Source organism: Trachypithecus francoisi, unplaced genomic scaffold (assembly GCF_009764315.1).
Source record: "Trachypithecus francoisi isolate TF-2019V2 unplaced genomic scaffold, Tfra_2.0 Lachesis_group0, whole genome shotgun sequence".
NCBI classification, from domain to species: Eukaryota; Metazoa; Chordata; class Mammalia; order Primates; family Cercopithecidae; genus Trachypithecus; species Trachypithecus francoisi.
The window spans coordinates 16047651-16062130 of record NW_022681453.1 but is presented as its reverse complement, the minus strand read 5'-3'; positions in this window follow the sequence as shown (position 1 = coordinate 16062130).

Here is a 14480-nt window from a genome sequence, read left to right as displayed (position 1 = left end):
AATTGGAGTCAGTTTGCCCCATGTCTGTGCCTACCTTGGGATCTTGAATCTGGTGAGTGGGGCTCATCTCTCAGCGCCAGCATGGCTTCTGGGTTTCTACCTTCTCACATTTAACTTTGCAGTGGAGGAGAAAGAACGTGCCAAGCCAGCTTCTCCACAGAGGTCCACGCAAAGGGGACAGGCCTTGCTGGGGATGGCTCTCCCAGCTGGTGGCTTTCCCTGGGATGTGACGCTTTCCCACAGTTACAGATCTCCCAAGAACCTGACAACTCATTCTGGGATTTTCTAAAGACCGTGTCATAGCCTGAGTGTTTGTGTCCTCTCAAAATTCCTATGTTGAAATTCTTACCCTCAGTGTGATTGGAGGTGGGGGGCCTTTGGGAGGTAAGTGGGTCACAGGTAGTGAGTCCTTATGATGGGACCAGTGCCCTAATAAAAGGGACCCCAGAACACTCTCTAGCCCTGTTTATGTCATATGAGGACATGAGAAGGTGTCAGCTGCAACCTGGAAGAAGGCCCACACCAAACCTGACCGTGCCAACAGGTGAATCTTGGACTTCTCACCTCTAAAATTTTGAGAAATAAATTTGTTGTTTGTAAGCCACCCAGTCTATGGTATTTCGCCGCAGCTTAAAATGGGGGTCCCTCTGTGAGGCTCAGCAGCCAACCCTTCTTAAAACTGCTGCCTCCAGGCAGACACACAGGAGTGGTTGTCGGGAGTCCCATTTATTACACAGTAGTAAGAGAGAGGAAAATTACAAATTGAAATGGTGAGGAATTAAAAAGGAAAAGCAAAGATCAAGAAGCACCTAAAGGGGCATGGGGAAAGGCGAGACAAGGGGTGTGTGGAGAGAAGTGAGAGAAAGACGAGGGGAAAAGATTTGTATTTCATTAAAAGGAAATAATGCAGAGAGCCAGGGCCGTGGAAGGACACAGGAAGAAAGCTTGGAACAGACTCTACTGTAGAGGAACAGAATTAATGCAAAGATATAGAGGTCTGAGAAATAAAACACTTTAAAATATGACAAGGGAAGAGAAGAAACAGTAAAATAAAGGATATTTTTAAAGTATTAAAACACAAATATTATAAAACATACAGATAGGAAATATAAGTGTAAGTGAACTGTGAGACAAGACAGAGGAGAAAGAAGGCAAACATAAGGAAACTGAAACAAATTGCCAAATGGTGAATGAATGAATTTGAAATAGAGGAACGGGGGCCAGGTGTGGTGGCTCACGCCTGTAATCCCAGCACTTTGGGAGGCCGAGGCGGGTGGATCACCAGGTCAGGAGCTTGGCCAACATAGTGAAACCTTGTCTCTACTAAAAATACAAAAAATTAGCTGAGCATGGTGGCGGGTGCCTATAATCCCAGCTACTTGGGAGGCTGAGGCAGGAGAATTGCTTGAAGCTGGGAGGTGAAGGTTGCAGTGAGCTGAGATCGCGCCACTACACTCCAGCCTGGGCGACAGTGCGAGACTCCATCTCAAAAAAAAAGATATAGAGAGAGAGAGAAACGGGAAGGTGTGTTGGGGGGTGGTGGGGTGGGATGCTACCAGAAAAGGGCAGAGAAAGACATATTGCAACAATAAAGACACATCTAAATGTCACAGGAGTCAAGAGATGTAAAATTTGAGAGAAGTGAAATGGTAACTCCGTAATAGTCTAAGCACAAGATAAGATGCAGGTGAGAGAATGGCCTGGACATTGTCTAGGAGAATGTAGATTAAAGCAGGCAGCTGGGGAAACCTGAGAAGAGGGATCGATAAGGAGTCGGGCAGCTTGAGAGTAGGACAGGGAGGGAGGGACGGCACAGCACGGGAAGTAAAGGGGGCATAGCAAGGGGAGAAGTAACAGCAAACATTTCATGGTGCCTTCTGCAGGCGAGGCACCTGTCTAAACAATTTACATGGGCTCATCTATTTAATCCTCACAATGACTAGATGAGGTAAGTCCTATTACTGGCCACCTTGCAAGGTGCTCCGTGTTCTCTTAGATTCTGAATTTGTCTGGCATCCATTCATCACAGGGCCAGTTGTATTCTCTCTATATTTTTAATTTTCTGTATTCTTGATGCTCTGGCATTTGTGATCTTGCTAACTGGGGAGAGACTCCCCCTCCCAGGCCTAGCCAGATAGCAAAGGGGAGTGCCTTTTAAGCAAACGAACCAAGCTAGAGCCCACACCCCCAATCATCTCCTTTACCAAACTCTCACACAGCAAGTTAATATTCCTCCCGCCCTAAATCAACCCAGGGCCAGGTACCAGACAACTAGGGACAGCCCCTATGCCTCAAAGCCAGCCAGAACCATTTAAACTGCCCATTCTAAAAGGCTTACCCTATTCTGCCCTCTGCCTTTCTTACAGAAAACACAATAAAGGCTCAGGCCTATGCTGCCCCGCCCCTTCTGCCTCCTGACTGCCCTTGGTGCTCTCCATGTGGCCCTGCATGGGGAACCAGGCCTCTTGTTTATAGGGATCCGTGAGTATAAACTCCTTCCTTCGTGACAATCATTGCTGTGTCTACACGCTTCGCCACACCTGATTAAAACCAATCCCAGGCACCAGTTTTAGAACACATAGGTGGGAGCCAACACATACAGAAGTTAGGTGACTTGCCCACAGTGACACCCCTGGGAAGTGGCACCGGGTTTGAACCCCAGCAGTCAGCCCCAGAGCCAGTGCTCTTAGCTGTTATGCTCTAATGGCTCAAAGAGAAGAGGGAATTGGGAAAACTTGGAATGATTAGGAGAAGAATGAAAGTGGATATATTTTTAGCCTTGAGTTTAAAATGCTAAAAAACTGAACAAAACGTGGTCCGGTAGTCCCAGCCACTCATGAGGCTGAAGCATGAGAACTGCTTGAGCCCAGGAGGTGGAGGCTGCTGTGAGCCATGATCAGGCCACTGCACTCCAGCCTGGCAACACAATTAGACCCTGTTTCAAAAAAAAAAAAGATACAAAATGTGTTCAAAGAGATGAAGTAAAGACAATGCTGACTAAATAGGAAAGAACACAGAAGATACATTTTTTAAAAATGGTGACAAAGGGAAACATCAAAGAGAGGAAACATGAAAGAGATTTTTAAGAGAAATAAGGAAGGACCACAGAAGTCAGCCTGTTGTCCCTGGCTCAGCCTGGGGGACTCAACTGTCCCCAGTGCAAACAGGGCGTGACTGACTTCTGTCTGGCTCCAGAGGTATGGGGCTCAGGTGGGCAATCTCAGCCCACATTGGGGTACAATTATTGCGTCACATCCACTGGCCCTGATACATTCCCTGGTGGGAGTCACTGGAGAGAGTGCAAAAGGGTAACAAATTATGCTTCCACTACAAAGTAGCTTTGGGACAAATTTATGGTTCCATTTATACAGAGAAGCAAAATGATAGACTTGGTACCCTGACTCTTCCAGAGGCACGTTTTGTGTTCATGGGAACCTCAAGGATGTAAGAAGCCAGGGATGGGGACTGAGTGCTGTAAGCTGTATAGTGACTCTGCAGAGCCTATCAGAGCCTATGTAAATGTGAGACATCGAACTTTGTGAAATATGAGGAAACTTTTAAAAATCATGATTGGGAATCCATGTGAAATTTAAAATGTAAAATTTACAGTTAAACGGTATCAAGTAGATCCTAAATTGGTATTTTAAATTTGCTCACAATTACTTAAGTAAATATTCATGCACATGGATAATGATGGAGGAGAATATATTAAAATGAATATATTCCTGCTATGGGTTCATGATTCTGTTTATCTAAAACTTCCTTTTAATATTTTATTTTTGAACTGGAAAGGATAACAGACAAAACTTGATACAAATAAACATATATAATTCTGTCTCCAGAATGCTAGGCTAAGAGGGTTTTTTCTTTCCTTCTGTGGTTGCTGGGCCTAATGTAAAGAAATAGAGGCACCTTTGATTAAGATTCATGCAACTGATAACTTGTTATAATGGAAATAAAAATCATAATTTTAAAAGGTTGTGCAAATGGTCTCACAGGAGACTAACATGTTTACAGGGATGACACTGGCTTCCAGTTCAAGGGAGTCCATGGGTAAGCCACCCACGGTCCCCAAGAGAAGGAAGCACAGCCATTCATGTGAGAGAACAGTTTTTCCCGATTCTCAATTCTTAAGCAGGTTTTTTTTTTTTTGTATGTGAAATATTAAAAATCACTCCTACCATGGCTACCACTCTCAGTAGCTTTACTGAGACTGGGGCTTAAAACACACCCCAGCCTCTCCCAAAAGTGAGCTCACTTCCTCCAAGCGGGGCAAGGAAGGTTTCCTTTCAAATGTGGGTGTTGTAGTTGAGGTGCATGATTCAGGTGTGAGTTTTGTTCACTGCCACTTATGCAGGTTTGCTCAGTCATGGTGAGGAGGCCCTGCTCTAAGGGGTCCCTGCAGGGGGAAGGAGCTAGGCTTGCCCATCAGAGGAAGGTGGGAGTTCAGCCCAGCTGTGCCTCTCTCTGGGTGGGAGTCTCTGAGAAGATCACGTAATTTCAATGTATCTTGGCTCTTTATCTGAAGAATGGAACTCAGGTGGGTTTGCTGAAAGGCGTAACTTTAAAAAGAAATGTCTAGCATGGTTCTGGCCTTATGGTAGATGCTAAAGTCTGTGAAATCTGTATCTCCGAGCCAGGTGGAATTTGGGGAACACTTTCCCAGAAAGTCTGGTCACCAGTCCTTCAGGTCCACCAGTGTACTCCCTATAACAACTCTGAGGGGGCAGTGACACAGGGCAGTTATCACCTGGTCAAAGGCACACTTGTTGATATTCTGTCTAGTTATTCTGTCAATTGTTGAGAAAACAGTGTTGAAATTTCAACTATAATTGTAGATTTGTCTATTTTTCCTTGCAGCTCTATCCATTTTTCCTTCATGTATTTTCCAGCCCTGTTATTTGGTATATATACATTTAGAATTATGTCTTGGTTAATGACCCTTTTACTATTAGGTAATGTTTCTCTTTGTCCCTGGTAATTTTCTTGCTCTGAAATCTAATTTACCTGATGTCAATATAACTACTACTGTTTTCTTTTTATTATTGCTTGCATAGTATATTGTTTTCCATCCTTTTACTTCCAATCTACCTGTACAATTATATTTGAGGTGAGTTTCATGTATACAGCACATAGTTGGGTCATTTTAAAAATACACTGTGCCAGGTCTTTCAATTGATGTATTTGTACCATTTACATTTAGTGGAATTATTGATATTTTAGGTCTTAACACTGTCATTTTATTTATTTTTAAGTTTTCTGTGTTCTTTTTCATTTCTTTGCCCTCTTTTCCTTGCCTTCCTGTGGGTTACATGAATATTTTTTAGAATTCTACTTTGATTTTTCTATGATGTTTTTGAGTGTATTTTTTTACATAGATTTTTAAAATGATAGTACTATGTATTTTTTGAGTGTATTTTTTTACATAGATTTTTAAAATGATAGTACTATGTATTACATTATATGTATATAACTTATCACAATCTACTGAGGCCCACATTTTATAAGTTTGAGTGATGTTTAGAGACCGTATGTCCCTTTAAGTCTATTTACTCTCTTCTATTTATAATATAATTGTCTTAAATATTTCCTGTGTATCCATCTAGAACAATATCAATGTTATAAGTTTTGCTTCATCTGTTCAAAGAGAAGAAAAATATATTTACCTATAATTTTTCTCTTTCTGTTATTATTTCTTCCTTCCTGATGTTCCAAGATTCCACATGAAGTAGGATCATGCTGTATTTGTCTTTGTGCCTGGCTTATTTCCTTTAATACTGTTCTGTAGGTGCATCCATGTTGTTGCAAATGACAGAATTTCCTTCTTTTTAAAGGCTGAATAGCATTCCCTTTTCTTTATCCATTCAGCTGCTGATGGACCCTGTGGTTGTTTCCATATCTTGGCTATTGTGAATAATGCTGCAGTGAATATAGGAGAGCAGATACCTCTTGGACATAACTGATTTCAATTCCTTTGGATATATACTCAGAAATGAGACTGCTGAATCTATGGTAGTCTTGTTTTCAATTTATTGAGGAACTTCTATACTGTTTTCCGTAATGGCTGTACCAATTTACATTCCCACCAGCAGTGTACAAGAGTTCATTTTTCTCCATATCCTCATTAATACTTTCTATTTTTTGTCTTTTGATAATCAAATAGCCTTCCTCACAGGTGTGCGGTGATATTTCACTGTGGGTTTAATTTGTATTTCCTTAATGGTTATTGATATTGAGCATTTTTTCCATATACCTCATGGCCATTTGTATGTCTTCTTTGGAAAAATATCTATTCAGGTCTTTTGTTGATATTTAAATCAGGTTATTTGTTTTCTCACTAGTGAGCTGTTTGAGTAGTACCTTATATATTTTTTATATTAACCATTTAGATGTGTCATTTGCAAATATTTTCTCCTACTCCATAGGTTGTCTCTTCACTCTATTGATTGATTTCTTTGCTCTGCAGAAACTTTTTAGTTTGATGCAATCCCATTTGTCTATTTTTGCTTTTGTTGCCTGTGCTTTTGGGGTCATATAAAAAAAAAATCGTTGCCCAGACCAATGTCATGGAGGTTCCCCCAATTCTCTTCTCTTACAGTTTTACAGTTTGAAGTCTTACATTTAAATCTTTAATCCATTTTGAGTTGATTTTTGTATATTGTATGAGATGATGGTATGATTTTGTTCTTCTGTCTGTACATATCCAGTTTTCCAACACTCCACTCAACCTCATATGACACACACATGCCAGGGCTGGGGATGCAGTTAGTTGTTACTGCTCCCCACTGACAATGTGGAGCAGAGTACATGTTTGTTACTGTTTGGCAGTGATCAAAATTCTGCTTTCCATTAGGTGTCTTCTGATAGCACCCCAATAGGGATGAGGAGAGGTGTCTCACTACCACCAGGTAGGGGTGAAAATCCAGAACCCCCATGTGGTTTCCAGTAATACCATGGGGAAGATCTCATTACTGCTGGGCAGGGATAAAGAGTTCTGGTTCTTCACTCAGTCTTCTGTGACATCCTTTTCGGAAGAGCACTTTGTTTCACCTTGGTGAAGGTGGAAGTCTAGGTTCCCCATTAAATTTTTGCTGGCATGGAGAGGGGTGAGGCCACAGCTTTTTTTCCATAGTGTTTGACTGCAGTAGAGCTGTTATTGTGTAAATGTTTACTGTCTTAGTAGAGATGGTAGCAGTGGTCCATCTAGAGTGGCTACTGCCAAGACACTGGCTGAAGCAGGGAGGTGGGCTAGGGCCTCTAATTTCACACAGGAGGCAGGAGCTCTGCCCTCCCGCCCCCCGCCCCCCGCCCCGCCATCCTGTACAGGGCTTCCAGTTCCACGGAGCAGGCAGTAGCCCTGTCCTTCCAGGAACAGCTGCAGCAGCCCAAACCACACTGCAGACCTAGGCCTCTCACTCCATAGAGCAGGCAGGAGCCCCATCCTCCCAGGTGGGGCTGCAGCTGTCTAAGTCATGGCTGTTGCTGCCCAAGTCGTGGCTGCTGATCAAGCCTCCCCGTGGTCTTGCAGATCTGGAAGTAGGCAGGAGGCCTGCTCTCCTGGGTGCAGCTGTAGCTGTTCAAACTGGCTGTAGACTCGGGCATTCTAACACTCTTTGGGGCCCAGGAAGGCCCCCCTGCCCTCACAGGCTCACAAGTGTCTGCTCCTACTGCCTGGTCTCTTCCCGCTTCCAGCACCAGCTCTGATCTTGGAGCAAAGTCAAGGCCAAGCCTGGGTGCCATGAATAGTAGCAAGAGGCAGACAGATTCCTGGGTGGAAGGGGGCAGGTTCCCAGGTAGGGCCTGAAGGGTGGAGGCTGAGCTGCCAGTCCCACCAACCGGAGTGGGAAACTGTGGTGCCTTTTCTGGGCCTGCCCATGGCCATCCATGGACCAACTGGCAGGCACTTCTTCCCTTCTGAGGCCCATAAAAGCCCTGGGCTCAGCTAGAGCTGAGGAGATGACAGGATGACCAGCTGCAGAGAGGAGCTACCCTCTTTTTTTTTTTTTTTTTTTTTTTTGAGACGGAGTCTCGCTCTGTCGCCCAGGCTGGAGTGCAGTGGCCGGATCTCAGCTCACTGCAAGCTCCGCCTCCCGGGTTTACGCCATTCTCTCGCCTCAGCCTCCCGAGTAGCTGGGACTACAGGCGCCCGCCACCTCGCCCGGCTAGTTTTTTGTATTTTTTTAGTAGAGACGGGGTTTCACCGTGTTAGCCAGGATGGTCTCGATCTCCTGACCTCGTGATCCGCCCGTCTCGGCCTCCCAAAGTGCTGGGATTACAGGCTTGAGCCACCGCGCCCGGCCTGAGCTACCCTCTTTGCTGAGAATTTCAGAGACCTGCAGAGACATCAGGACTATCAGCTACAGAGAGGAGCGACCCACTCCAGTGCCTCCTCTTGGCTAGGAGCTGGGCGGGCGTCAGGATGACTAGCTGCAGATTGGAGCTACCCTCTCCAGGACCTCCTCTCTGCTGAAAGCTACAGATGACAGGACGACTTGCCGGCAGAGAGGAGCCAGCCATATCAGGGCCTCCTTTCTGCAGAGAGCTGAACACTCGATGGGACACCTGTCTGCAGAGAGGAGGTACCCACTGTGGGTCTCCTCTGAGCTGTTCCAACACTCAATAAAACTCCTCTTTGTCTTGCTCACCCTCTACTTTCTGCATACCTCATTCTTCCTGGATGCAGGACAAGAACCCAGGCAAAGGCATCACCAGCTGCAGAAGTTTCCAGCCAGAAAAGCAACACCCCAAAGATGCTGTAACACTAGGCTGCCCCTTTCTTAGTTACTTGGCTGAAGGAGGCTTTTCTGGGAGCTTTTTTTCTGCATGCCTGTTGGTGTTTTGGGGTTGCCAGCTTCTCCAGCACACAATCCAGAAGATATGAGGCAAAAAGAAAATCCAGGGAACTCACAGCTGTGTTGTTCCTCAGGTCCTGAGGTCACTAGCTGGCCTGACTTCTTCTTCCCACCTTTCAGAGTTGTCTTATATTTGTTTTATAAACAATGTTCAGAGTTACAGCAGGAGTATAGGGCTAAGTGTCTCTTCTCTATCTGGTCCCTACAGTTAATTTTAATTGTTGATGTTTAGAGAGGTGAACATTAAATTCTATGAGTGCTGTATACATTGAGATTTACACATTCACTTTCTATGCTCCTGAGAAACAAAAGCAGAAGTAAGTCACCTGTTCTCTCAAACCTTCAATTTCCTCAGTCTCTTCTGTGCCTCCAAACTGCATCCCTCTGGTCACAAATTCAGCTCTGTAATTTATCATCTATTCAGCAAATATTTAGTGTGTACCTACTCTTTGCATTTCCTTATATAAGCCCTGGGGCTCACCAGAGAAAGAATTCAGGCTTTACTTTTCCTGTTCTGTCTGACTAGCTCAGAAGATTCCAAGGAAGCAAAAGAGCACAGGTAACGCTAGGTTGGCAAGCTCTAGGGAGGCGAGGCAGTTGCTCTGCCAATCCCTGTTGAGTTCCCAGCCTCTTGCAGTTTCCTCTGACCAGTCCACAGACCTGGCCCAGTGCCTGACACATAGTAGGTATTTAGTTAATATTTGTTGAATGTGTAACTGATTGAGTGGATGAATGAATATCTATATGAGAGAGAAAAGTTTGGAAAGATGAAGAAGAAATAAAAGAACAAACAGAGACCATGAAAGATAAAAATAATGGCAGAGACAGAAACTTGGAAGCAAGACAAAGCGATCCAGGAGCCTGACCCAGGCTCCTCTGCTCACTGTTCTCAGTTGTAGGGATCTAGGCAGAGTGGGAAGAAAATTCTGTTCCACCAAAGTGCAGTTGCTTGGTTTTGAAGCCACCAGATAATCCTGAGTATCTCTGCCCCAAGATGCTTGGAGGAGACCTATCCATCCTGAGTGTCAGGAAGAAGGACCACACAAGTACTTGCCTGGGCCTGGCTGAGAGTCCCACCCCTGTTCATTGTACCACACGGTGGCACTTATGAACTACCACTCTTAGTATTCAGGGAAGGCTGAGGAAGGGGACAATGACAGTAGAATGGAAATTTGCATAGGTGGGCAGCCACCTACAACTCATGCCAGCCTGTAGGGCTGTTTGTGGGTAGCAGGAAGGCTTGGAGACCCAGGGCTAACAAGGAGCCCTGCCTCTACCCAGTCATGTCCTGGGGAGGCCACACAACCTGAGAGTCTCCCCCTTATCTATGTGAGGAATCTGGGGCTGTTTCATGCCAGAAGGGGTCTTAGCACGTCCACAGCCAGCAAACTCAGGCCATGAGTGTCACTACTTCCCTCCTCCCCTCTCTCCACACCCCATCCCAGGGACCATGACTTGGTCCTTGTACTCTGCCATAATGAGTCCTGAGCCACCCCACGGTCTTCCTCCACCCTGCTCTCTGCCTGGGCATGGGATGAAAGTGTTCTCCCATAATGAATTTCAATTTACAGGATGGGCATGGATCTCCCAAGGCCACACAGGAGCCAGAGGAGACAATGTAAAGGGCAGGCCCAATGGGCAGAAATGAGAGCATCTGGAAATGTGGAATGGGAGAGAAGTCTGGTCAGGAGGTCTTGAAAGCTGCACTGCCAAGTGGAGTCATGAGGGTCCTGAGCAGTAAATAAAATCATGTGGCCAGAGGGTTTGGGAGGGCCCTCAAATGATCCTGTGGGACATAGGGTTGCTGTGGACCAAGGCAAGAGCATTGGGAATGGAGTGTGGGGTTGGGACCAAGAGTCTCAGCAGAGAGGGAAAGGGATTTATAGGTTCCAGTGCTTTCATGCAGGAAATGGGGGCCACAGAGAGGTCCATGGAAAGAGGTGTCTAGGCTGGGCAGATAGAAGGCAACGTGATGAGACATTCTTGAAGACCAGGAACCCAGCAGAAAACATGAGTCTGTGGGGAGAGGAGGACATCGCTTTGCATGCATTGAATTTAGAAGCTGCCTGAAGGGCTGTGAAAATGGAACTTCATGTGCTCATTGAATAACCATGTGTTCGGCGCCCTCAGGTGCACTCAGAAGGTACATGGCTAGAACAGGTCTTCACAGATTCAGAGCCATTGTCTTGGGTGAGGTGACAGGCACATGGGAGGGAGATGGTTCGTATGGCATCTGCCATGCACACTGGGGCACTCGATACAAACCCAGGTGGTAAGGGAAGCACCAGCGCCATGGCAGTCTGACAGCAGAACTGCAGGCCGGGCACAGTGGCTCATGCCTGTAATCCCAGCACTTTGGGAGGCTGAGGCGGGCGGATCATGAGGTCAGGAGTTCGAGACCAGCCTGGCCAATATGGTGAAATCCCACCTCTACTAAAAATACAAAAAATAGCTGGGTGTGGTGGCGCATGCCTGTAGTCCCAGCTACTTGGGAGGCTGAGGCAGGAGAATTGCTTGGGCCCAGGAGGTGGAGGTTGCAGGGAGCTGAGGTTGTGCCACTGTACTCCAGCCTGAGCAACAGAGCGAGACTCTGTCTCAAAAAAAAAAAAAGAGCTGTGGGCCCATGGCAGGGCCAGGGCTTTCCCTGGACCTGCACAAAGAAAGAGAACTCATTGCTCATGACTTGTTCCTTTCTTCACCCACCAGATGTCCAGGAACTTTACCATACTTTGGACACTTCCTACCTTACTGCCATTGTTCCAAGTACCAAATCCTCAAAGTTACCAATGAAGACATTTCTATTCTGTTTCCCTCCTAAAAGAAGAAAACTCTAAGGCCCAGAGAACTGCGACACACTGAATATTCAACTTCCAGTCTTGCTGGCACATGTTGAACAGGCCCTGTAGTTCCTCTGTGGTATAATTCCTCTCCTCCCTGAATATGGCCAGTATTTCTCTGTGGAGAATATTGTGAATTAACCTAGTTAACCCTACGGTTGTGTAATGACACCGTAATTGAGGTATAGAACACTTCCATTTCCCGCCTCTCCTCCCAAATTCCCCTGTACTCCTCTGTGGTGGCTTTTGATAAATTGAAGTTATTTTACGAAATCCAGTATGTCAATTTTGTTCTTTAATGGACTGTGTTTCCTTTTTCAGATACATTTGCCCACCACAAAGTCACTTATTACTTGAATCTTTATTCTTTTTCACATTTCATATATAAACCTGTGATTACTGTGAATGACTTTTTCTGTAGGGATAGCCAACGGACATGGCACCATGTGTTGAAAAGACCATTCTTTTTTTTTCTTTTCTCATCCTCTGACTCTCAAGACTGTTCTTTGTTATATTTCTCTGACCTCTTTGCTTAAAATCAAGTGATTGTATATATGTTGATCTGTTTCTGGATTCTCCATTATGCTCCACTGATCTATGTAAGTGATTAATTTATTCACTTCTTTATCAAGACTGAGGTAAAATTATGTTAATCAGACAAGGCACTGAGATGACAGGAGACCAATTTGCAGCATTTTAAGATTGCATTTGTTTTTTTTTTTTTTTTGAGACAGGGTCTTGCTATGTCACCCAGACTGGATTGCCATAGTGCAATCTCTGCTCACTTCAACCTCCGCCTCCTGGGTTCAAGCAATTCTCCTGCCTCAGCCTCCTGAGTAGCTGGGATTACAGGTGCCTGCCACCATGCCCAGCTAATTTTTGTAATTTTAGCAGAGACGAGGTTTCACCATATTGGTCGGGCTGGTCTCGAACTCCTGACCTCAAGGGATCCACCTGACTTGGCCTCCCAAAGTGCTGACAGCTGAGATTACAGGCATGAACCACCATGCCCAGCCAAGATTGCGCTACATTTAAGATCTACTTCTGGATCACCTTGATGTTACCTCAGGTGTGCACCTTGAGGTCACCCAGCCCAAAGCGTAGTATATTTACTAAGGGGGCCCTTGACTTGGTTGGGCCTTGAAATTCATTGTTTTCCTTTTTAGCCAGGAGAGACTGGGACATATGTTAGGGGCTTTCTACCCACCTTCTTATTCCCCTACTCAATGCAGTCCAAGAATCTGACACATACCTGAAATGGAAGGAAAAACCAAACCAGGTGTTAGGGTCTCATCCTTCTACCTCCTTTCCCTGGGATATTGGCCACCCACATCCTGACTGCTTGCCATCGTGCATTCCAATTTTGTCACTTTGTTTTGTCCACCTCTTGGTCTCTTAGCAGCAACTCCGCCTAGACCTCCTTGTGCCCGGGTTTTCAGGCTCCTTCGTGCTATTAACAGCCAAACGCCCATAGGCAAAAATCAGATAATGAATTCTGGCTTACCACACCAGTTCACTTCCTTTTGCCATCTGCCCACTCAAATCCATGTTGCCTAGGCAGCTCTCTGAAGGTTTCATACAGATTAATTTTTAAAAATCTTATTTCCTTCTTAATCTGTTTTTCATGGGAGCACAAGTTTTCCACAAATCACTCCAACAGCCAGAAAAGGAAGTCTGGATCCCTGGTTTCAATGAGGTCTATGTACTGATGACTCCCATTATCTGTATACCCTTCCCTCTCTCACACTATATGTGAGTTAAAAACTGTACAACTAGTTGTCTTCTTAGCATCTGTACTTTTGTGTTTAAAAGGCAGCTGAGAGTTTGCATGTTTGAAACAGAATTATCTCCGCTTCAATAAACATACATTCTCCCTGTGTTCCCACTCACAGTAAAGGCCACTAAGATTTATTACCTTGTTCAGGCCAGAAATCTCAGTGTTTTTTTGGATTTCTCTTTGCTAATGAAGCTAACTGCCCTCATCGTCTCTGTAGTCCTTCATCACCCCCTTCACGGCTCAGCTCAAACACCATCGCCACATAAACCTCTTCCTAAAATAACACTTCTCATCCAGCTTGGTCCTTCATGCTACTTTATTTGTCATTACCCTCAACAGCCCCTGTAATTAGATTGTAAATAAATTATTAAGTAAATGTATTTATTTATTTGCTTACTGTCTGTTTCCTTCTGCGGAATATAATTTCTTTGATGAAAGGAATCTGCCCCTCTGATTCACTTCTGAATAAACATAGTCCAGGCTTGTTCTGGTGCGTGTGATTTAATTATAACCTGATGAATGATGGGATGGATGAATAAATTCTAAGCTGATGAGAATTACAAGTACTCTAAACATGGTCACTAGCAACCATGGTTAACACAGAAGAACCCTTGCTTGATGTAAGGGCACACAAATTTAAAATGAGGCTTACTTCTGGTTGAAAATAAGGGAAGAAATTTCCCTCCCTTCCCTTTTCTTAGAGTATTTACTTTAGAAAATTTGTCACTGTAAATTCTTTTTCTGTCTCAAAATGCATGTAGGCTGAGTACAGTGGCTCACGCCTATAATCCCAGCACTTTGGGAGACTGAGGCAGGTGGATCGCTTGAGCCCGGGAGTTTGAGACCAGCCTGGGCAACAGGGAGACTCCGTCTCTACAAAAAATGCAAAAATTAGCTGGGTGTGGTGGTGCACACCTGTAGTCCCAGCTACTCAGGTGGCTGAGGCAGAAGGATCCATTGAGCTTGGGAGGTCAAGGATGCAGTAAGCCATGCTCGTGCCACTGCACTCCAGCC